Source organism: Eubalaena glacialis, chromosome 11 (assembly GCF_028564815.1).
Source record: "Eubalaena glacialis isolate mEubGla1 chromosome 11, mEubGla1.1.hap2.+ XY, whole genome shotgun sequence".
In the NCBI taxonomy this organism is placed as follows: domain Eukaryota; kingdom Metazoa; phylum Chordata; class Mammalia; order Artiodactyla; family Balaenidae; genus Eubalaena; species Eubalaena glacialis.
In genome coordinates this window covers 72,003,915-72,027,619 of record NC_083726.1, presented here as the reverse complement: position 1 = coordinate 72,027,619, position 23,705 = coordinate 72,003,915, and the positions used below count along the sequence as shown (strand labels likewise).

The following is a 23,705-nucleotide window of genomic DNA, read 5'->3' as shown; positions in this document are numbered from 1 at the left end:
GCGCCCCGGCGCCCCGCAAACCCACCCTCCGCGCCGCGCTGGCTGCTCGGGCCGCCAGGGGGCGCCCGGGCCGCGGGTCCCACTCGGCCCCCGGCTCCTCCGCCTCTGCGGCCTTCCGCACCCAGAAGCCGAGCTCCAGACCCAGCGGCGGGGAGCGAAGCCCTCCTCGGCGCCGGCGCGAGGCCCGCGAGGGCAGCCTCCCGACCCTCGGGGCCTTCGAAGCCCCCTCGCCACCTCCAGAGGAGGGCCCCGCGCCGCCCTCGGCGCAGCGTCATCTCCCGGGGACCGCACTCGCCCCGCGGCTGGACGCCGACACGGAGTGGCCGCGGATCCCCGCGTCTATCCCCAGCTTCCGACGCGAAGCCCTCCCCGCAGTCTCAGCGTTCAGCCGCTGCCGCGCGGCTGCCATCGAGCCCCGGGACCCAGACGGCGGCTCCCCACCTGCGGCCGCGCGACCGTACGCGGCCTGCAGCCCCTCCGCGGAGCCCTCGGCGCGCACTCGCCGCCCCCCGCTCTGCGACCGGCCGAGGCTGGCGGCCAGGCGCGGGTGGCTCCCGGAGGAAAACAGGGCTGGGTGCTCTGCGGGTCACCCGCGCCCACCCATTTCCGGAGGAGACCCCAGCAGGGCGGGGACCGAGGGGCGGAGGCAGCGAGCGCGGGGGCCCCGTCGCGGCGCAATGCTGGCCCCGCCCGGCGGGCGAGGGGTCGCCACCGCCCGCCGTGACGCGCTCACCGCCGGCCGGTCCTCCGCGAGCCCCCTTTCGGTGCAACGCGGAGATCCTCACCCGCGGCCGCCCGCTAACCTGCCGTGGGCGAACCGGCAAGAGGTCCCCCAGTTCCCCAGAGACCCTCTGTCCCCGACGGCGTCGCCGACTCTGCTCCCCCAGTGTTTGAGTCGCCTACCCCAGGCCACAGCGTCCCCCACGCCCCAGCCCCGCGCCTCTCCAAGATCCTTCACCGCGGAAAGAAAAAACCCGTCTCCCCTCTAGCCCCGGGAGCCGGCCCTGGGCCGGCGATCTTCTGAAGTAACCAGAGCCCGCATTAAAGAAAAGTAACCATTTCGCTTCCTGCCGGTCCTACCCTCCTCGCAGCGCTGCGGGCCGGCAGCCGGGCTTGCGATCCACGCCCTGCTCCGCACCCGGCTCCCGTCCGCAGGAGGCGCCTGCCCGGCCTGATCTCGCTGCCACCCGCTTTCCAGGAACTGTCACTGTAAACCGTGCCCCTGGCAGGTCTCCACGAGGTCCCGCGCACACGCTACTCCTCGAAAAGTTATCCCCCCAACTTGGCCAGCCTCGTAGCTCGAGCACCTACCTCGGTCCGCCCGCTCCGTTCCCGGGAGCCCTAGTGAGTGGAGCAGCTGACATGCAAATACCCCAGGACGCTTATGTAAACTTCCCCCTCCCGCAGGTGCACGCGCGGGCCACAAAACTCTGGGAGCATATGCAAGGCCACCTCTTAAAGAAATCATCTCCACTCTGCCCATAACAATGATGTCAGCAAATGGCACGTTTAACCAAGTTCTCACTTGGAAGGGATCATTAACATATGAATTCTCCTCTTAGGACTTTCCTCGCATTTCGGAGAGATTCCTACTGCTTAGCGCAGGAGATTTATTTTTATCAGTAAATAACAGCAAAAGAAAAGGAATCAGGTCGCGGGATGCACTCAGTCAAGTACATGAAAAGGAGTTTTTATAAATAGGTTAAGTGAATATCATTATTCAAACACAAGAACTATGCTCATACTCAAGGCTAATCTTGTTTCTGAGCTACTTCTAGGTACACTAAGAGAAAGCGAAGCTTGTCATTAGTTGTCTACAGAAAGAACAAAGAGAAGCAAAAACAGGACCTCAAAGCAAGCCCAGAAAGAAACGATAGATTAATAACCCACAGCAGAGGACTGAGTCTTCGGAACTACAAATTTTAATTTCTACAATAGCCTCCTTATCACAAGGTGAAAAATTGCCAAAGGAAGGGAGAGAAAAAGATGCAATATTTAAGAGCTCTATCAGTTTATAAAATGCACATAAATAAAGGCAACTTAAAATGGTCACCAGTTCCTTGGGTATCCTACCTCTTTTTCAGGCTATATTTAAAAAAAAAAAAATCCTTAAACCATCAGGATTCCTTGGGAGTGATTTGCAACATATATGTTTCTACAGTATACAACTGAACAATAGCCCATTGTAACTGACTTAAAAATACACAAATAAGTTGCCATAAATAGAGCAGTCAAGTAAATAATTCTGTGGCCAATTTCTGTTATCTCCGCTGCAAAGCAAGGCAGCTGAGAAGCTGCCTTTTTTTTTTTTAAGTTACTTTTTTAAAGTGGCAGAGACAAGAAAAAAAAAAGGTTGCGGCTCGGCTGGTAGACTAGCTTGGAAACACTGATTTAGACAACAGGATTTGTAATTTAAATAGACTCTCTGTTGGCAAATCTAGACTCCAGTTTTGAAGACAGTTCCCAAACAGTTCTCATATAGAACTCCTCTAGCCTTCAGGTCGTGTGGGGATTTGTGAGAGGGTGGTGGTGGGCTTCACAGGTGACCACTTTCCTCTGTGGAGCTGTGAAATTAACCATGAATACCTAGGCCAGATTTCCTTTCTCCTATTTCATTCCCTTTGGGCTTTCTCGGGGAAGTCATCAACTGACAGTGTACAGTCCATTACTGATTTAAATCAAACCCTGAACTATCGTATCATTATAATAAAGGGAGTATCAGCACGCCAATGCTTCAAGCCTGGTGGATGGATCCTTTTTGAAAGCTTTTAATGGAGAACTACACATTAGCCAAGGCTCCAGAACCCTCCCAACTACAAGCCATAGCAACACTTACGAGTATTAAATGTCAGCCATTGTAAGTATGCTTCCTCTCATGCAGTTACTTGTAAATACTGTTTGTTACATTTTCAACAAGTACTGTCAGCTTTATTGCCTATTGTAAGTGTTTTCAGTGATGAAGCAGTTTGGAGACAGTTAAAAGCTTCCTACTAAAGTTCAATCTGAATGCAGCAGACCTTCCTCTGGTCTGAAAGGCACTGTTATTGTCAAGGGCGAACTTATTCAGGATGGGGAGCAAGGCCCCCAACCAGCATCCTTTTGTTTCAGTCAGGAGGAATATTCACTGCTTGCAGATCACACTTGCGAGGAGGTTGAGAAAGGAAGCCCAGAAATTCACAGGATTCGGTTCCCTCTTGCGATCCTGGTCTCTGCCCTGCTCTCACTCAGAGAGGCCTTTTCCAACTACCCATCCCAAATATCACCCCCTCCCTTTTATTTGTGCTACTGTCTTCACAGCACTTTGCTTGACATTATATGTCTATTTGTTCATGTTTGCTTTCTTCTCCCCTAGAAGGTGGGGACTTTGGGGATTCGTTACTGTATTCTCAGCACTGAGATTCATGCCTGGTACTTAGCAGACAAGTTCAATAAACACGAGTTAAATGAATGAATGATTTTTGGACATTCCCCTCAGGCCCTTACAGCCATACCATACCTGAAGAAGGAATGTTTCTAACCTAGAAGCCAGACTGAACTCCAGTGTCCTAATGGAGGAGACTAAGATAGAAAGACAGAAAAATGCCAAGGGCAGAGAAATAAAGAAGGGAGCATTTTGGTTGTCAAATGCCAGTCAGCTTTATTGGGTCTGGAAGAAAGAGATAAACATACAAAATATAAAGCACACCTGGGTTCTATTCCTTGGTTCTCCTATGATTTGTATATAGTGACCTTGAGGTCTTTTCTGCTCCTTTCTTCTGTTTTTTCATTTGTAAAACAGACCTGCTTTCTAGCTTTGAGAGTAAGAGTTGCTCTTGGTCTTGGACATTTGGAAGGATTTGTAGCTAAAAGCCAGTCATCTAGGAAGAGTTTATTTAAATGATTGGATGTCTAAGTTTCTGAATAGAAAAGAGAAATCAAGGGCTCTAAAATTCATCAAATGATATTTCACTCACTAAATTGAAGGGGCAGCTGGCATATGTTAAGTAGGGTGACAGTTTTAGTTTTCAGGACAGTAGTTGGGTAGTTCTGACTATATAGAGATAGGTAACTAAAAGAATCACAACACCTGTAGGATGCAATTTCTAATGAAAATAAAACAGCTTAAAAAATGAATCACAGAGGACTTCCCTGGCAGTCCAGTGGTTAAGACTCCGTGCTTCCCATGCAGGGGGCACGGGTTCCATCCCTGGTCAGGGAACTCAGATCCCACATGCCGTTCGGTGCGGCCAAAAAAAAAAAAAAAAAAAAAAAAATCACAGAATCAGGCAATGTTAGAGTTGACAACAACCTGTAGGATCCTACATCTTGTCCAGAAAAAGAAACCGAGATCCAGAAAAACAATCATAATCATAATTCTTCATGTTTGTCACCAAATTTGTTACCACTAAAAGTTTACGTAAAATGTTTTACTTTCTTGTTAATTTTAAACATTTGTGTTGTATCTCCGATGGGGCAGTATATCCTGCTGGGTCACTGAACATGTGCAAATTGTAGCATTAGCTGAGTCCGTAGCAGCCCCAGGGAAGGGCCCGAAGGAAGGTATCAGCTCTTCCCAGAGTTAACAGGCTGAATGGTGTTTTATAATAGGTTGCAGTTTCTCTAGGTCTCAAATTACTTTCTTTCCCTCCTTTGATTACATTTAAAGCAATGTGATTAGAGAGCACTGGTTCTTTAACATTTTCTACACCCAATCCCTCTTCAGATTTACTACTCCAGTCCTCCCAGCCATCCGTCCCCTCCCCCAACTCCTACCTCCTTTGTGAGGAAAATCCTCCCTGCAAAGTACCCAGATGCACGGAGTTTGGAGTTGGGAGACTTAAAAGTCTATCCTCTGTCAATTACTAGGCTCTGTGACATTGGGATAAATCACTTCTCTAAGGTATTAGTTTTTTTCATTTCTAAAAATGCTAGTGTTTGGGCTAGGTCAGTGGGTAGAACTTCTGAGGTGGGAACACAACCAATTTTTCAACTAAAATAGGAATCTTTTTTTTTTTTAAATAAATTTATTTATTTATTCATTTTTGGCCGCGTTGGGTCTTCGTTACTGCGCGCGGGCTTTCTCTAGTTGCGGCGAGCAGGGGCTACTCTTCGTTGCAGTGAGCGGGCTTCTCACTGCGGTGGCTTCTCTTGTTGCAGAGCACGGGCTCTAGGCGCGTGGGCTTCAGTAGTTGTGACTCACAGGCTCAGTAGTTGTGGCACTTGGGCGTAGTTGCTCTAAGGCATGTGGGATCTTCCTGGACCAGGGCTCGAACTCGTGTCCCCTGCGTTGGCAGGCGGATTCTCAACCACTGTGTCACCAGGGAAGCCCCTAAAATAGGAATCTTAATATAGAAACTGATGAAAGTAAAACTGCTCTGTTGAAGTTCTGGGTTGGTTTCTTCCCAAACCCCTCCCACAACTACCTCCCCAAACCTACTCTTCCAACGAGGAGCTCAGGCTCCTCCATCTCAGACTAGATGCTCCCAGAGGCTCCTCCAGTTCTAATATTTTTTGAGTCTCTTAAAATTTGATAGCTGGTTGTGACACTCATACCAGGCAGGTGTCTTGAGTCTACAGCCCAGGCTGGGTGGGAAAATATGGGGTCAGGTCCTTTCATTTGACTCTCGCTCAGGGTTATGACTTCTAGTAGAAACTGGCAACCGTCTTTGCCCATCCCACTCCTCACTCTCAACTGCTCTGAAATAGCCCTTCCCCACCCCAGGAAATGTTTCTTTCCGTGGACAGATAATTAAACCAGTATTCAAGCACCTTTCCTTAAGTTCTTCAACTTTCTCTACTCCTGTAGACCTGTGGTTAAGTATACAAACATTGCTGAAAAACTGCCAAAATGTTAAGAAATAAAGAATAAATCTTCCAATAAATACTGAGAGATCTATACATGAAAAGAGATCCAAGATAATATTAAGATGCAAATCCCAATATATAGTATGATCACATTGTTGTAACAAATAATATATGGGCTAGTGTGTGCATAGCAAAACTAGTTAGAGGAATATAAATACCAAACCATTAATATAATTTCTAGGGAACGGCAGATGATGGGAAACTATCACTTCTGAGTTTACAGTTGACCCTTGAACAACGTGGGGATTAATCCATGTATAATTCCCTATCCTCAGTTCCTCTGCATCCAAAGATTCAACCAACCACAGACAGTGCAGTACTGTGCAGTGCGGTATTTACTACTGAAAAACATTCGAGTGTAAGTGGACCTGTGCAGTTTCAAACCTGTGTTGTTCAAGCATCAACTGTATATTTGTAAAATAAATGTACTTTTGTATCTTCATGTTATTTATAACCTTTTTCTTTTTATAATGATCATATAAAAATTTTGTAAATGGTTTAAGAAACATTAAAGAAAATATTCTACAATATTAATATAAGGAAGAAAAGCTCAGAAGCAGAAAGTGACTTTCTTGATTTAAGTTATTAGTTGATATAGGAAGATGTATGAATACGTAATTCCTCACTGTGCTATCTTCCGCTCAGTCGCAAACTTCAAGGGTGAAATCTCTGCTGCGTTATTTATAATACTTTGGAAAGGGCGTGTCACCAGTCCCACATTTCCATGGAGCCAGACAATTGGAACAGGAGCTGCCCCAGCTGATGCCTCATGAACCCATCCATTGATTCACCGATAGATTCTTTGGCTGAATCAAAAGGTATTTGTTGAAGGGCAGCACTATTGGACCTAGACCCTCCCCTTAACTTAAGGACTTCGTATTTAAATTTCATATTCTATTTATATCTTGATAAAATAGAGGCATAGAACAATATACAAGATGAGTGGGGAAAATAAACAACTGGTCTAATTTTCCAAAATACATAACCAACCATGATATGTTGTGATTATACTACAGTTGAGGTGTGGTTAAAATTCTAATACAGGAACAAGAGGAAATGTTGATCAATCAATTCTGGTTAGAAGGTGAGAATCCAGGAAGGTGAGGTGACATCTGAGCTGGGCCTGTAAGGATTTGAATAGTTCATCAGGGTAATGAGTGGAGTTGGGTGTAGGAACCAGGGCCCAGGTTGAGCCAGTCAAAGCTTGAGGGACAAAACCGTGAGCAGCCCTTAGTAAACCCACAGTGAAGTGATGGGAGAACAGGAGCACAGGGGACAAAGCAGCACCGGGCTCTAAATGGCTGCGTGTGCCAGGACTGCCAGGACCGCTCAGCTCTTCCAGGGGCTACAGGGAGCCACAGAAGCTTAAAGAAGAGTGACATGACTGTATCTTTGCCCTCGTTAGAAAGAGGGCAGAGAGAACAGTGCAGGGAAACCAGATGGGAAGAGCCTAGAAGCCGCTCCAGGAGTCAAGGGCAGAAAACACAAGACAGTGCGTCTGAGGGCGTGATTTCTGAGGGCAGACAGACTGGACGGTGGTGGCCCAGTGTGTATGGTGAGGACTGAGGGGTGGCAGATGGGGGTTGACATTCTGAAGGAGTCGGTGTTCCCTTAGTTTACTGGAAAGACAACCAACGCTTTAGCCCTGATATAAGCTCCAGCTTAAAACTGAGGATATATTTCACTGCCCATGGGAGACAAACTCAAGGTAACCTGAAGTATTTACATTTCTAAGCTCAAACTTTATCTTCCTATTGGAATCCACCCTTAAAATATAGCATTGGCATCCTCCAGTGTTAAAGAGCTCAGGGTCCATCACTATGAAGGAAACAGGCCCATGACTTTCAGGTTGAAAGATAATCTACGCAGAAGAACTACCCAACCAACGCAGCTGCGGAGATGAACCGAAAGTGGAAACTTACTGTGTTATGTGGGGTCTTCACCTAGCAGTTAGTGTTTTGTACAAAACATCTACATAATAGATATTGCTTTGTCTTAAATTTTAAAGTTATAGAATATTTGCTGCTTTACTTCATGAACTACATGATCAAAGCTATTTCACTCACCTGTGTATTTTCTTACGCTATTTAAACTCTCCACTATCTAAGATGGTTGATTCTCCACAATGAAAAATCTGGGCCAATCAAGGCAGGTCAGCTTTTAACAGTTACCGTGCACAATAACTAATCAAGGCGTTCTTACAGCGACTTCCCTGGTGGCGCAGTGGTTAAGAATCCGCCTGCCAATGCAGGGGACACGGGTTCGAGCCCTGGTCTGGGAAGATCCCACATGCCGCGGAGCAACTACGCCCATGTGCCACAACTACTGTGCCTGCACTCTAGAGCCCGCGAGCCACAACTACTGAGGCCACGTGCCACAACTACTGAAGCCCGCACTCCTAGAGCTGGTGCTCCACAAGAGAAGCCACCGCACCGAGAAGCCCGCGCACCGCGACGAAAGTAGCCCCCGCTCTCTGCAACAAGAGAAAGCCCGCACGCAGCAACAAAGACCCAACGCAGCCAAAAATAAAAATTAAAAAATTTTTTTAAGAAGTCTGTGGCTTAAAAAAAAAAAAAAGCTTTCTTACAGAGGTGTCAGCAAAGAATTATTTCAAGCAGCTTCTTGCCAAAATGAAAAAGGTCAGCCAAGCTTTCCATAACATTTCTTTATCTTATCTAAGATCCCAAGTCCCTTTCTGCAACTGGCAATTTAAACAAGGTGACTTTGTAGTGGAGACTTGTTTACAAGCTTTAATTAGATTGTGCCAGGGCCAGGAGTTAGAATTCAAATTGTTCTATTGGATTGACTCACATAGCTCTAGATAAGTAACTGTCTGGTTTTTTTTGAAATTTATTTTATTTTTTTTTAAACAGCAGGTTCTTATTAGTTATCTATTTTATACATATTAGTGTATATATGTCAATCCCCATCTCCCAATTCATCACACCACCACTACCACCTCCCCCCACCCCCTGCTTCCCCTTCTTTGTGTCCATACGATTGTTCTCTACATCTGTGTCTCTATTTCTGCCCTGCAAACTAGTTCATCTGTACCATTTTTCTCGGTTCCACATATATGCATTAATATACGATATCTCTTTTTCTCTTTCTGACTTACTTCACTCTGTATGACAGTCTCTAGATCCATCCACATCTCTACAAATGACCCAATTTCGTTCCTTTTTATGGCTGAGTAATATTCCATTGTATATATGTACCACTTCTTCTTTATCCATTTGTCTGTTGATGGGCATTTCGGTTGCTTCCATGACCTGGCTATTGTAAATAGTGCTGCAATGAACACTGGGGTGCATGTGTCTTTTTGAATTATGGTTTTCTCTGGGTATATGCCCAGTAGTGGGACTGCTGGGTCATATGGTAATTCTATTTTTAGTTTTTTAAGGAAACTCCATACTGTTCTCCATAGTGGCTGTATCAATTTACATTCCCACCAACAGTGCAAGAGGGTTCCCTTTTCTCCACACCCACTCCAGCATTTGTTGTTTGTAGATTTTTTGATGATGCCAATTCTAACTGGTGTGAGGTCATACAGCAGCAATTTTGATATGCATTTCTCTAATAATTAGTGATGTATCACAGCTTTTCATGTGCCTTTTGGCCAACTATATGTCTTCTTTGGAGAAAGGTCTATTTAGGTCTTCTGCCCATTTTTTGCTTGGGTTGTTTGCTTTTTCAATATTGAGCTGCATGAGCTGTTTATATATTTTGGAGATTAATCCTTTATCCGTTGACTCATTTGCAAATATTTTCTCCCATTCTGAGGTTTGTCTTTTTTGTCTTGTTTATGGTTTCCTTTGCTGTGCAAAAGCTTTTAAGTTTCATTAGGTCCCATTTGTTTATTTTTGTTTTTATTCCCATTACTCTAGGAGGTGGGTCAAAAAAGATCAAGAATGTTCTTCCTATGTTTTCCTCTAAGAGTTTTATAGTGTCTGGTCTTACATATAGGTCTTTAATCTATTTTGAATTTATTTTTGTGTATGGTGTTAGGGAGGGTTCTAATTTCATTCTTTTACATGTAGCTATACACTTTTCCCAGCACCACTTATTGAAGAGACTATCTTTTCTCCACTGTATATATCCTTGCCTCCTTTGTCATAGATTAATTGACCGTAGGTGAGCGGGTTTATCTCTGGGCTTTCTATCCTGTTCCATTGATCTATATTTCTGTTTCTGTGCCAGTACCATATTGTCTTGATTACTGTAGCTTTGTAGTATAGTCTGAAGTTAGGGAGTCTGATTCCTCCAGCTCCATTTTTTTCCCTCAAGATTGCTTTGGCTATTTGGGGTCTTTTGTGTCCCCATACAATTTTAAGATTTTTTGTTCTAGTTTTGTAAAAAATGCCATTGGTAATTTGATAGGGATTGCATTGAATCTGTAGATTGCTTTGGGTAGAACAGTCATTTTCACAATATTTATTCTTCCAATCCAAGAACATGGTATATCTCTCCATCTGCTTGTGTCATCTTTGATTTCTTTCATCAGTGTTTTATAGTTTGCTGAGTAACAGGTCTTTTACCTCCTTAGGTAGATTTACTCCAAGGTATTTTATTCTTTTTGTTGCAATGGTGAATGGGATTGGTTCTTTAATTTCTCTTTCTGATGTTTCATTGTTAGTGTATAAGAATGCAAGAGATTTCTGTGCATTAATTTTGTATCCTGCAACTTTACCAAATTCATTGATTAGCTCTAGTAGTTTTCTGGTGGCATCTTTAGGATTTTCTATGTATAGTATCATGTTATCTGCAAACAGTGACAGTTTTACTTCTTCTTTTCCAATTTGTATTCCTTTTACTTCTTTTTCTTCTCTGATTGCCATGGCTAGGCCTTCCAAAACTATGTTGAATAATAGTAGTGAGAGTGGACATCCTTGTCTTCTTCCTGATCTTAGAAGAAATCCTCTCAGTTTTTCACCATTGAGAATGATGTTTGCTGTGAGTTTGTCATATATAGCCTTTATTATGTTGAGGTAGGTTCCCTCTATGCCCACTTTCTGGAGAGGGTTTATCATAAATGGGTGTTGAATTTTGTCAAAAGCTTTTTCTGTTAAGAAATCTATTGAGATTATCATATGGTTTTTATCCTTCAATTTGTTAATGTGGTGTATCACACTGATTGATTTGCATATATTGAAGAATCCTTGCATCCCTGGGATCAAATCCCACTTGATCATGGTGTATGATCCTTTTAATGTGTTGTTGGATTCTGTTTGCTAGTATTTTGTTGAGGATTTTTGCATCTATATTCATCAATGATATTAGTCTGTAATTTTCTTTTTTTATAGTATCTTTGTCTGGTTTTGGTATCACGGCGATGGTGGCCTCGTAGACTGAGTTTGGGAGTGTTCCTTCCTCTGCAATTTTTTGGAAGAGTTTGAGAAGGATGGGTGTTACCTCTTCTCTAAATGTTTGATAGAATTCACCTGTGAAGCCATCTGGTCCTGGACTTTTGTTTGTTGGAAGATTTTTAATCCCAGTTTCAATTTCATTACTTGTGATTGGTCTGTTCATATTTTCTATTTCTTCCTGGTTCAGTCTTGGAAGGTTGTACCTTTCTAAAGATTTGTCCATTTCTTCCAGGTTGTCCATTTTATTGACATAGACTTGCTTGTAGTAGTCTCTTATGATGCTTTGTATTTCTGCAGTGTCCATTGTAACCTCTCCTTTTTTATTTCTAATTCTGTTGATTTGAGTCTTCTCCCTTTTTTTCTTGATGAGTCCGGCCAGTGGTTTATCAATTTTGTTTATCTTCTCAAACAACCAGCTTTTAGTTTTACTGATCTTTACTATTGTTTTCTTTGCTTCTATTTCATTTATTTCTGCTCTGATCTTTATGATTTCTTTCCTTCTACTCACTTTGGGTTTTGTTTGTTCTTCTTTCTCCAATGGCTTTAGGTGTAAGGTTAGGTTGTTTTTTGGGTTTTTTAAAAATTTATTATTTTTATTTTTGTCTGTGTTGGGTCTTCGCACTCTTTGCTGCAGTGCATGGGCTCTAGGCACGCGGGCTTCAGTAGTTGTGGTGTGTGGGCTCAGTAGTTGTGGCTCCCGGGCTCTAGAGCTCAGGCTCAGTAGTTGTGGTGCATAGGCTTAGTTGCTCTGCGGCATGTGGGATCTTCCCAGCCCAGGACTTGAACCTGTGTCCCCTGAATTGGCAGGCAGATTCTTAACCACTGCGCCACCAGGAAAGTCCTGGTTAGGTTGTTTGAGATTTTTCTTGTTTCTTGAGGTAGGATTGTATTGCTATAAACTTCCCTCTTAGAACTGCTTTTGTTGCATCCCGTAGGTTTTGGATCGTCGTGTTTTCGTTGTAATTTGCCTCTAGGTATTTTTTGATTTCCTCTTTGATTTCTTCAGTGATCTCTTGGTTATGTAGTAATGTATTGTTTAGCCTCTATGTGTTTGTGTTTTTTACGTTTTTTTTCCCCTGTAATTGATTTCTAATCTCATAGCGCTGTGGTCGGAAAAGATGCTTGATATGATTTCAATTTTCTTAAGTTTACCGAGGCTTGATTTGTGACCCAAGATGTGATGTATCCTGGAAAATGTTCTACGGGCACTTGAGAAGAAAGTGTAATCTGCTGTTTCCAGATGGAATGTCCTATAAATATCAATTAAATCTCTCTGGTCTATTGTGTCATTTAAAGCTTGTGTTTCCTTATTAATTTTCTGTCTAGATGATCTGTCCATTGGTGTAAGTGAGGTGTTAAAGTCCCCCACTATTACTGTGTTACTGTCGATTTCCTTTTTTATAGCTGTTAGCATTTGCCTTATGTATTGAGGTGCTCCTATGTTGGGTGCATATATATTTATAATTGCTATATCTTCTTGGATTGATCCCTTGTTCATTATGTAGTGTCCTTCCTTGTCTCTTGTAACGTTCTTTATTTTAAAGTCTATTTTATCTGATATGAGTATTGCTACTCCAGCTTTCTTTTGATTTCCATTTGCATGGAATATCTTTTTCCATCCCCTCACTTTCAGTCTGTATGTGTCCCTAGGTCTGAAGTGGGTCTCTTGTAGACAGCATATATATGGGTCTTGTCTTTGTATCCATTCAGCAAGCCTGTGTCTTTTGGTTGGAGCATTTAATCCATACACATTTAAGGTAATTATCGATATGTATGTTCCTATGACCATTTTCTTAATTGTTTTGGGTTTGTTTTTGTAGGTCCTTTTCTTCTCTTGTGTTTCCCACTTAGAGAAGTTCCTTTAGTATTTGTTGTAGAGCTGGTTTGGTGGTGCTGAATTCTCTTAGCTTTTGCTTGTCTGGAAAGCTTTTGATTTCTCCATCGAATCTGAATGAGATCCTTGCCGGGTTGAGTAATCTTGGTTGTAGGTTCTTCCCTTTCATCACTTTAAATATATCACGTCACTCCCTTCTGGCTTGTAGAGTTTCTGCTGAGAAATCAGCTTTTAACCTTATGGGACTTCCCTTGTATGTTGTCGTTTATCCCTTGTTGCTTTTAATAATTTTTCTTTGTCTTTAATTTTTGTCAATTTGATTACTATGTGTCTCGACGTGTTTCTCCTTGGGTTTATCCTGCCTGGGACTCTATGCACTTCCTGCACTTGGGTGGCTATTTCCTTTTCCATGTTAGGGAAGTTTTCGACTATCATCTCTTCAAATATTTTCTCGCATCCTTTCTCTCTCTCTTCTACTTCTGGGACCCCTATAATGTGAATGCTGTTGTGTTTAATGTTGTCCCAGAGGTCTCTTAGGCTGTCTTCATTTCTTTTCATTCTTTTTTCTTTATTCTGTTCCATGGCAGTGAATTCCACCATTCTGTCTTCCAGGTCACTTATCCGTTCTTCTGCCTCAGTTATTCTGCTATTGATTCCTTGTAGTGTAGTTTTCATTTCAGTTATTGTATTGTTCATCTCTGTTTGTTTGTTCTTTAATTCTTCTAGGTCTTTGTTAAACACTTCTTGCATCTTCTCGATCTTTGCCTCCATTCTTTTTCCGAGGTCCTGGATCATCTTCACTATCATTATTCTGAATTCTTTTTCTGGAAGGTTGCTTATCTCCACTTCATTTAGTTGTTTTTCTGGGGTTTTATCTTGTTCCTTCATCTGGTACATAGCCCTCTGCCTTTTCATCTTATCTTTCTGTGAATGTGGTTTTCATTCCACAGGCTGCAAGATTGTAGTTCTTCTTGCTTCTGCTGTCTGCCCGCTGGTGGATGAGGCTATCTAAGAGGCTTGTGCAAGCTTCCTGATGGGAGGGACTGGTGGTGGGTAGAGCTGGGTGTTGCTCTGGTGGGCAGAGCTCAGTAAAAGTTTAATCCACTTGTCTGCTGATGGGTGGGGTTGAGTTCCCTCCCTGTTGGTAGTTTGGCCTGAGGCAACCCAAGACTGGAGCCTACCTGGGCTCTTTGGTGGGGCTAATGGCGGACTCACACCAAGAGGTACTTCCCAGAACTTCTGCTGCCAATGTCCTTGTCCCTGCGGTGAGCCACAGCCGCACCCCGCGTCTGCAGGAGACCCTCCAACACTAGCAGGTAGGTCTGGTTCAGTCTCTTATGGGGTCACTGCTCCTTCCCCCTGGGTCCTGATGTGCACACTACTTTGTGTGTGCCCTCCAAGAGTGGCGTCTCTGTTTCTCCCAGACCTGTCAAAGTCCTGCAATCAAATCCTGCTAGCCTTCTAAGTCTGATTCTCTGGGAATTCCTCCTCCCGTTGCTGGATCTCCAGGTTGGGAAGCCTGACATGGAGCTCAGAACCTTCACTTCAGTGGGTGGACTTCTGTGGTATAATTTCTCTCCAGTTTTGTGAGTCACCCACCCAACGGTTATGTGATTTGATTTTATTGTGATTGCACCCCTCCTACTGTCTCACTGTGGCTTCCCCTTTGTCTTTGGAGGTGGGGTATCTTTTTTGGTGAGTTCCAATGTCTTCCTGTCGATGACTGTTCAGCAGTTAGTTGTGATTCTGGTGCTCTCACAAGAGGGAGTGAGCACACGTCCTTCTACTCCGCCATCTTGAACCAATCTCAGTAACTGTCTTTTGATGAAAGTTACTTTTAATATTTACTTTCTCCTTTATGCTTGGAGCCCTTGCCTCTTCAGCATTGTATTTGCATTGAATTATACAGGGGCTAATGGCAGGGATCTCACCTGTTTTGTTTAGTGATGGATCTATCCCAAGTGCTTAGATACAGAGGCCTGGTCCATTAGGTACTTTGCCTGCTACATAGTGGAGTCTCAGTGAATATTTGTTGACTGGTCAATGACTGGTTCACATTTGACCTTCCATAAACCCTGACTCAGACCTTGTTAAGCACTCCTATTTATATCTCAATTATCTATCTACTGATTCTGTTTTTATTTTTATTTGGATAAAAAAAGTGAGTCAACTAATTTAGGGTTCAGTTCTCTAGTTTTAATATTTAAAGGAACCTCATCAAGTTTATCATTTAAGTTACTTGTTCTTTTTAGCATATAAGATCTGATATGAACTCAAACCAATCGGCTAAATTGAAATCTCTTTAGAAAGCTCAACTTGTTAAATCATGTGCTCCACCCACCTCCAGACCAATAGCCTCTTTTCTCCTCTATTCCCAGTCTGTTTATGGTACCACCAGTACTCCCAGTAAGCCAGACACCTGACCATCACAGGTGCTTCCTTCGTTAGGCACCCTCCCTCTTGCCTGCCCTCAGTCAGTTGCTTATCAGATCTTTGCATCTTTTCAATTTTCTCTGTTGATTTGTATATCCCTCTCCCACCCCTAAAACTGCTGCCCACCCATCTCCCCAACCCTGGGATGCTACTGCAGCCTAACATCGCCTCGGGGCTTCTCTTCCCTACACTCATTCTCCCTCACTAGACTACCACAAAGCTATATCATTCTCCTACTTTAAAATTCCCTTCTTCAGCTTTCCCAACACCTCCATGGAATAAATGAAGGTCCTCCATTTCCAGCCCCTATTGATCCCTCCAACCCTATCTCCATCACTTGTCATAGCTCACCTTTGGCTCCAGAACTGGTGGTTTCTAAGTGTATCATGTTGTTTCATGACCCTTTGCCTAATCCCGCTGCTTCCTCTACTTGCAACTGTCTAGCCACTCACTTTTATTTGCCTGGCTAACTCTTACTTCAGGACTTAACTTGGGATGGGTCCAGGAATGTTCCCTGAGGCCCCATCAGACCAAAGGTTTCTACGCTGCACTTCCATTGCTCCAAGACCCTCCATTAGCCCCAAGATACCTATCTTATTCAGACCAGTCCCTACACCAAAATTACTGCTTATTTTCTTTTTCAATTAGAAATTCTATGAACTCAAGTGATGTGTTTCTCTTCCTCTGTGCACACAGCTTTGGGATAACCCAGAGGGTCAAACTTTCCACTCAGCAGCTACACCAATAAGGATAGGCTGTAGTCACTATTTTGGTTAATATTAGTGTATGGAAGAGATGTATTTTGAGAAACAGACCTCCTGATGTTTCTAGTTCCTTCAAAGAGCTTTCCCAAACAAAAGGCAGTAACAGCATCCCATGACGATCATGGTGAGGAAGCTGTTTGTCAGGGATAAAACTGCGGTCTGGGTGGATCTGGAGGCTACAAACATCCCTCGTGCCTTTTGGGGAAAGGGAGCGCTGCCTCCTAGCAGGCCATCGAGTACCTCGTACAGGGCCTTCCTTTCACTGAACATGCAGTGACCTAAAGATGGGGGTGGGATAGAATGAAGAATCAAGTATGTATTAGAATTGCGTGTCACTTTGGACATATAATGTGATGTTACTGCATTTTATCTGGTGATATATTGAGTAAGAACATAATGTCAAGTGAACCTCTATTATTATTATTATTATTATTAAGCAGCTATATAACGTATGGAGTACTTGTACGCTAGGCCTTGTGCTAAATCCTGTATATTAAAAAAAATCCTGATAACCACATGATAAGGTAGATCTTATATTCCTCATTTTACAAATGAGAAAAGTAAGGTAAGTTGCTCAGTCCTCTGATCATCAGTGAATTAGTGCAAGAGCCTGTATTCAGAACTGGGTCTGACATCAAAGCCTACAGTCTTAAATCACTATGTTATTTGCTTTTAAAGCAGAGCTTCTTATAAATAGTGAAATAAAATGCTTTGCTTTCCCTAACTTGTCACTCAGCGACATCACCAGAAAGTAGGAAGGATAATTCTAGAAGTTTCATACTGCATTATTTCATCTAGAAATGAAGCAGTGATTGTCGGCCTCACTGAGGGATGCTCAGTGACAACACACTGGCTGTGCTGACCTCTAGGACCAATATGTTGCACAGCTCAAAGGAGCTGGATCACCCTCAGCCCCCAATCCTGGGGCTCCTCAGACAAATGCGACTCTGAGCTTTTGGAAGCAGTTCACTGCACCATTTTAATTTCTACAGATACAAAATCATTTATTGTCCAAATACAACAAAACTGGCCTGTGTTTGAAGATCATTTGTGTAACAGTTGCTCTGATGCAACTATTCGTCATTACAGTATCAGGGTGCGCTAAGCTCCTACTCAGGTAAGGGTATCACTCTCGGATGGGTTCAGAAGCCCAACCATAAGCTCCTCAACTTAGAGGCAGATTATGCTGAACAAAGGGCAAACCATGAGAATGGTTCGCTTTATAGCTCGTGTGTGACCCATTCTACTGAACGCATCTCACACGACATCCTGAAGGCAAAAAGGCACTGAAGTAATAATGCAGCCATTAATAAGCCTGTCAGACAAAATTGATTACAGCTCAACTCCCAGGACCATAATACATTATTATTATTATTTTACTAAGGTCCTTCGGTTCAGTTGTAGCACATGAAAGAAACAAAAGACAACAGAATTAATAGTCTGTCTGGCAGCATTTCTTGGCAATTGTTATTGCCAGTATGTTCCCCAACAAAAATTTGTTGCAGATGAGTGCAAATAATAGGAAACTATTAAGACTCATATAATACCACACAGGCTTGTAAAGACAATCTGCTTCTTACTGAAGGGCACACATTTTTTACTTAACACAAACTCTAGCTCTGATTTAAGACTGCTGACTACTTTGTTGCTTATGTAATAGAACAAACCACGTTTCCATTATCCACCATTCCTGAAGTTTTTAGCTTCTCTTTCAATAGATGCTAACAAGATTCCAGGAATCTCTGAAATGCTTCTCTCCACCTTTTGGAAAGGTATGTTTGGGAGGGGGAGTAATTTAGTGAAGACTGAAAGTATCATGAGCAAAATAGTTTTATGACATAATGCTTTCAGGATTTAAAGAGTCAAATGTTTTTTGAAAAAATCCAACGACATGGTTAGATAACCTCTTCAAACGGAGCCACCATTCAAAAGATAAAAGAGGAGCACCACTTCCTGCACAAGCAACATTTCTGATCATCTTCTTGTCTTTCCAAGAATCTTTACAGTGACTTTCCCGAACATGGAACTATCTGATTCCTAAGAACACCGTTCATGAAGTGCAGCATTTTTTTTTTTTTTTTTTTGCACAATCAGGGAAATTAAAATCTACAGAAAAATGCTTGTCACTCTACAGAAGAATGTTTCTCATGCCTCATTAAGAGAGTTCTTAGGGAGAATAAGTATGATGTTCACATACATAACTATTTGGGTTCCTTGAAAGCCTATAGTAGGAACATCTAGGCATTTTGACGCTGATGCTGTGTAATAAAAAATTTAATTTGTAGTGGAATTATAAGGGGAAAAAGAATTCAAGATGACCACTAGTGTGCTAGCTAGGCTGCAAATTTTCTGTGCATCGTGAGGAAGATACTCTCACCGCTAACAGCGCTAGGACAAATTAGGAAAAAGTGGGCTGGGACCTCTGCCATGTGACTCCTAGAAGCCTGTCAACAGGTATGGCAGCTAGGACCCTCACTGGGTAGATGCTCGGTGGCAGTTTTTGTTTTGAGTAGGTGAGGAACTGACAGTTAATTTAAAGAATGGCTTGGGAATGAATGGACACTTATGGTTCTGTTTTTTTCCCAGAGGGTTTTATGTGTTAGATAGCTCTTAAAGGGGAAATATAGGGGCTACTTACCCAAGGTATTAATAGGTATGATTTTTTTTTTAAGTATTTGCTTCTCTGCTCCTTTATACTTCCAACTATCAGGGACCCACATTTTACACTGGAATGTATTCTTAGGGCAGACGGGGGAAAAGGGCCAAGTTTCAGATGTCTCTTTTCTCTATTTCTTTCCTTCATTGTAAGGTTTCCTTATGGAGCTTTCAGTCTTAGGTTTCCATAACCTCCTAATGCAAAACAGGCTAAGAGAAGCAGTGAATGTAACAAACCATGTTTGCTCTGCTTTCCTTTTTTTGAGGAGGAAAAATCCAGCTTACAAGAAGAGTATGCAAATTGAGCAGTTCACTGCTAAAATTAAAGATGTTTTAAAGGTTTCTTAACCCCAGTCTTGGCCATCTTGTAATATTTTAAAATATAAATGGAAACATATGATTGTGATAAGCTCTGATTTTACTTAGAAGCACAGAGAAGATGCTAAGACCATGGATAATAGTTTACAAAATTAATTTTGACTTATGGGGCAATCTGAATATTTTCACCTCAGCCAAAGATAAGAGACACACACAAAAAATTAACTGTAAGGATTTCATTGTGAAATTGACACTAGCGCTTTCTGAACCCTGGATTCACAATCTGTATCTGGGCTTCCACAGGCTTGCATAAATTATTCAAAATTTTTATGGCTCAATTCACCTGTCAAAGAGAAGGGCCTTTTGACAACACTTCACACCTGTTACTTATCTGGAACAGTTCTGGGCTTAGCGACTCCCCACCTGGATGCGCATGTCCAGACTTTCCTCACACTCATTTTACACAAGGGGATAGATTCTTTGCAGTGCTGGGTAGTAAAGAAATTAAGACACACACTAAAAATCCCTGGAATTTTCCCAAATAGACTATCACAATACAGATCTTAACTAAAGTAATCAAAGAAAAGAGCACAGACCTTTACAAAACCATCATAAGAGACAGTCTATTTAGAGCTCTTCCATGTAACACTTACACAAAAAACAAACAATTAAGGGCCATAGACTTCAATGTCTGTTCTAAGGAAAGCACCATCCAACCAAAAACAAAAACAAGTAACAAATTATGAAAGCTGATTTTTCTTCTAGGTCTTACAGTTGTAAGAAATGTGAATGTCCAAAATAAATTCTCATCAGAATATTCCCAGCTGGGGTAATGCTCAGCTGTGGAAATCTTTATCCCCACACTTTCTTCCTTCCCTAACTCAATTACCATAATAAAGGGATGAAGGCCTAGGTCAAGTCTGAGATTCCCACATCCTCCACAAATCCCTCCCTGTGGTCCTCCCATCATCAATCTGCATGTAATTCGAAAGGGGGTCCTGGTTATTTAATTAAGTGACAAAGGGGATTCTTGGGGAAAAGAGGTTTGACACAAACATCTAGTTTAAATTTTACGTCTGTGGCAAAAACAACAACAAAAACAAAAACCCCACTTCCTCACAAAAATCATACATGGATTTTAGAAGTTCTAAATGATCATCACACTGGAGTATTAATTCTGCTGATGGTTCTTTAAAAAGGGAAATGGGATGCGAAGAAAAGTGGAGTCCTAGGAGAAGTCTACGTCATAAAATATGAGGGTGTTTAAAAAGCAGGGGATGTTAAAAGTTGAATGCAGATTTCTGAAAACAGAGCCAGAGTAAGCTCAGAGGCGCCTCTCCTGGACCAGAGTCCTGGGAGTGGTGCCAGGAAAGGAAACTTCTTGTTCAGGGAAACCTGGTAGGCAGAGTATAGGAAAATTGCTTAGTTATAATCCAAGGGTCTTTAAGGAGAATATTCCGATGATGAAAAAGTGTACCTGCCTCCCAAATGAGCACATTTGGGCAGAACATCTGAATGGAACTTGGGTCACTCGGAACCGATTCTACAGACGGGGCTACTTCTCCCTTTTGGTGGCATCCAATCATGGTAAGTACATTAGGGAACTATACTGCTGCAAGCTGGGCTGTGTTGAAATTAATGAGGTTTGTATTAGTGAGGACTCTTTTTGTAAGTAACAGAAACCAGACTAATTTAAGGGAAAAAAGGGTGGGGAGTGATCACTTACTGGATGGATACAAGAGGTGTCTCAGGCAACACAGAGCAGGATTGTAGCTGAGCTTCAGAAAACGTGATTCAGAAAGAGAAAGGCTCAGAAATCTAGACAGTATTCTGTCTTCCTCTAGTCTTCCATCTGCTTCTTTCTGGTTAACATTTTGTGCTCCTTTCCTTTCAGACAGGGCTTTGTGGCTCCTTAGTTTATGAGGTTAAAAAATGGCCCCCTCTCAGTTCTGGGGATGGAATCCAACATGACCGCCAAGGGCCCACTCCTTGACCATGTATCCACGTGGGTACATGGATTTGGATTTGGGCATGTGTGTTTTATGGGCTGCAGGCCAGTAATTCCCAGTGAAGGTGGAATTGTTTCTGTCCGGCACAGATACTCCAAAAGTGTCTATTAAATGGATTAAAAAATTCTATTTGTACAATGGGGCAAGAGTACTTGCTATTAGATATTATGGATGGGCATTGTCCCTAATAACGGTGAGCCAAGAGCAATTGATGCTGAGCTGGTTGACAGTTTAAGAATCACCTGGAAAGCCTAAAAATATATAGATGCCTGGACCACATCCCTATAGATTTTGATTCAATAAGTCTGAGTTAGGACCCAGAAATTTGCATTTCAGACAGTCTTCCTAGGTAATTGCAGTTTGTAACTGGGTTTAGGAACCATGCATTGGTCTATAGACACCATTCACTTTGCTTACTAGCTCTCCTAAGACAGTGGTAAATTTGTGGAATGAAAAAGAGAAGCTACTTCAAGTTCTTATTGAGTAGTTGGTCGAAGCAAAATTCTACCCTCCAGCGTCCTCAATATTGCTTATGAAGCAGGCATGCTGATGAGTAAATCTCAGATCTCTTTCATAAAAAGTTCTAAAGGGATACATATCATTTTAGGGATCTGACCCACCTTAGTTAAGATGTCTTGCTCAAGTGAAAGTTAACTTCTCTTTTATTATATTAGGTGAAACTATTCTTTTGATGTGGCCTGTGGTGCTGGTTTTAATCCACAAAACATTTGAGAACTATGGTTTCTAGAATGGGTTAGAAAAAAGCATGAAGTGAGAAATTTAGAACTCAAAGCCATTTAATATCTAATATTTAAACCCATAATTTGGGGGACATACAATGCTTAATTTTATTTATGCATAGTTTCTGCCATTTCAACGCATTTCCTCTGCAAAAGCTCCACTCTCAGGATGCTTTTGAGGTGAGTGCCGTTCCCATTGATGTAAATTAACTGCTGTCCTGCTGGGTAAGGCTGTTGAAACTTGAAGGCTGCTGGGAAGCTGCTGTCTCCCTGAGTTCTGAGTGTTCATCAGCTTCCCAGCACATGGACACATAACAAGCAGATCACATGTCATTTCGGGAGACAGGGGATATTTACTGAAAATACTAAGAAGATCAAGGTGTGTAGACAAAGCAGAAAAATAATAAATCACGTGACCCTTACAGACATAAGCTGGGAAGGTGTTTGAACTAAACAAACTAATTCACTGGGAGAGCACTGTCTTGGCAGAGGATAGAAAAGGCTTCCCCTATCCCACAACTTGCTGTCTGTCCCAAAGTAACAACAACAAACGATTCACTGTTCACAACTATATCTCTTGCTCTTCTCTGCTATAGTATTTTCCCTTTCTTCTTGCACCAGCTTTTTTCGTGCTCAGTCTTCTAATTTGTTTTGCTACATGGAAGATTTTTTCCTCCAGATATTATTAATATTACCGTAAGAAAGAATTCTTCTGGAGGAACTAACCTCCAATCCCCATCACACCGTCAATGAAGGTTGCATCGTGCTGAGCAGAAAGCAGAGCCTAAATGAGGTTGATGGACATTTCCAAAGCCAACGCATCTGTGTTGATTTAATGCAGGGAAACAGAAGATGACTATGGTTAGTCATGTGACAGATGACATAGAAGCTTATCAGCAGGCTGAATCGCAGTATTGACAGGATTAGTTTTTCCTCATTAGTCAGAGAACAAGATAAATACATATCTGAGGACACAGAGTAGGATAGGCTTACACCTCCTGTTCCTGTGTGATTTTTATCAGGATATGAAATGCAATTACATCAATCTTATTTGAATTAATCCATCAATTTGTCACTATGGGGTTTTACAAAAGTTAACTGTATAAATAAGCAAAAGTGAAAATATACTTTAACGACGATTGAGAACACGCTTTTATATTTATAAAAAATCATGAAAAGATAATAATCCTTCTTTTGTAATGGTTACAGTGGAAAATGAGAAGTATGGACAATGTGATTCTGAGAAGGAAGGAGGGAACAGGAAAAGGGGAAGGGGGTGGAATGTTTGTCCTAGACTAAGAATTTTTATAAAGGATCCTCCCCACTCATGCTGCTTAAGGGCACTAAGAACTTATTATATGGCAATAATCTTAGCACAACACACTTTCCTGTTAGAATATCCTGTACCATGGAGTTTTTTGGCTGAAAACTGAAGTATGCCTGAACATAATGTGTAATGTAATTCCCACAAATGAGCTACTGTTTGGTGGGAAAAAAAGGCAAGTGGTAATAAATCTGTAAATCCCTACTGCAGTTTTTAGGATAACCTTTATTGGTCTGGGCTTAACAGTTTTATGTATGGGTATATAACATATACCAAATCAGAAATTCATCAACGGAACTCATTGATAAAGAACTGTTGCATAAATAGCTTTATTCTTTAGAGTTTTACTTATTACTTAGAGAGCTATTATAAACAGCATTATTATTTAGTTGTTTGTTTAAAGGAAAAACAATATAGA

General features: G+C 42.2%; 1 protein-coding gene across 9 annotated transcripts in view; it reads right to left on the bottom strand.

Annotated features, from left to right (window-relative positions):
• The window catches only part of PRICKLE1 (prickle planar cell polarity protein 1), a 106,904-nt gene that overhangs the window by 19,630 nt on the left and 63,569 nt on the right, over positions 1-23,705 (bottom strand). Inside the window, exon 1 of one of the 9 annotated variants that reach the window (XM_061204809.1) lies at positions 1,312-1,336. The exons of 6 other annotated variants lie outside the window; for them this stretch is intronic. The gene's annotated coding sequence lies outside the window, so the exon portion shown is untranslated. Of the gene's footprint in view, positions 1-441; positions 530-1,080; positions 1,201-1,311; positions 1,337-23,705 lie in introns of those variants that run through there. 2 more of the 9 variants (XM_061204812.1, XM_061204813.1) reach the window with 2 other exon arrangements.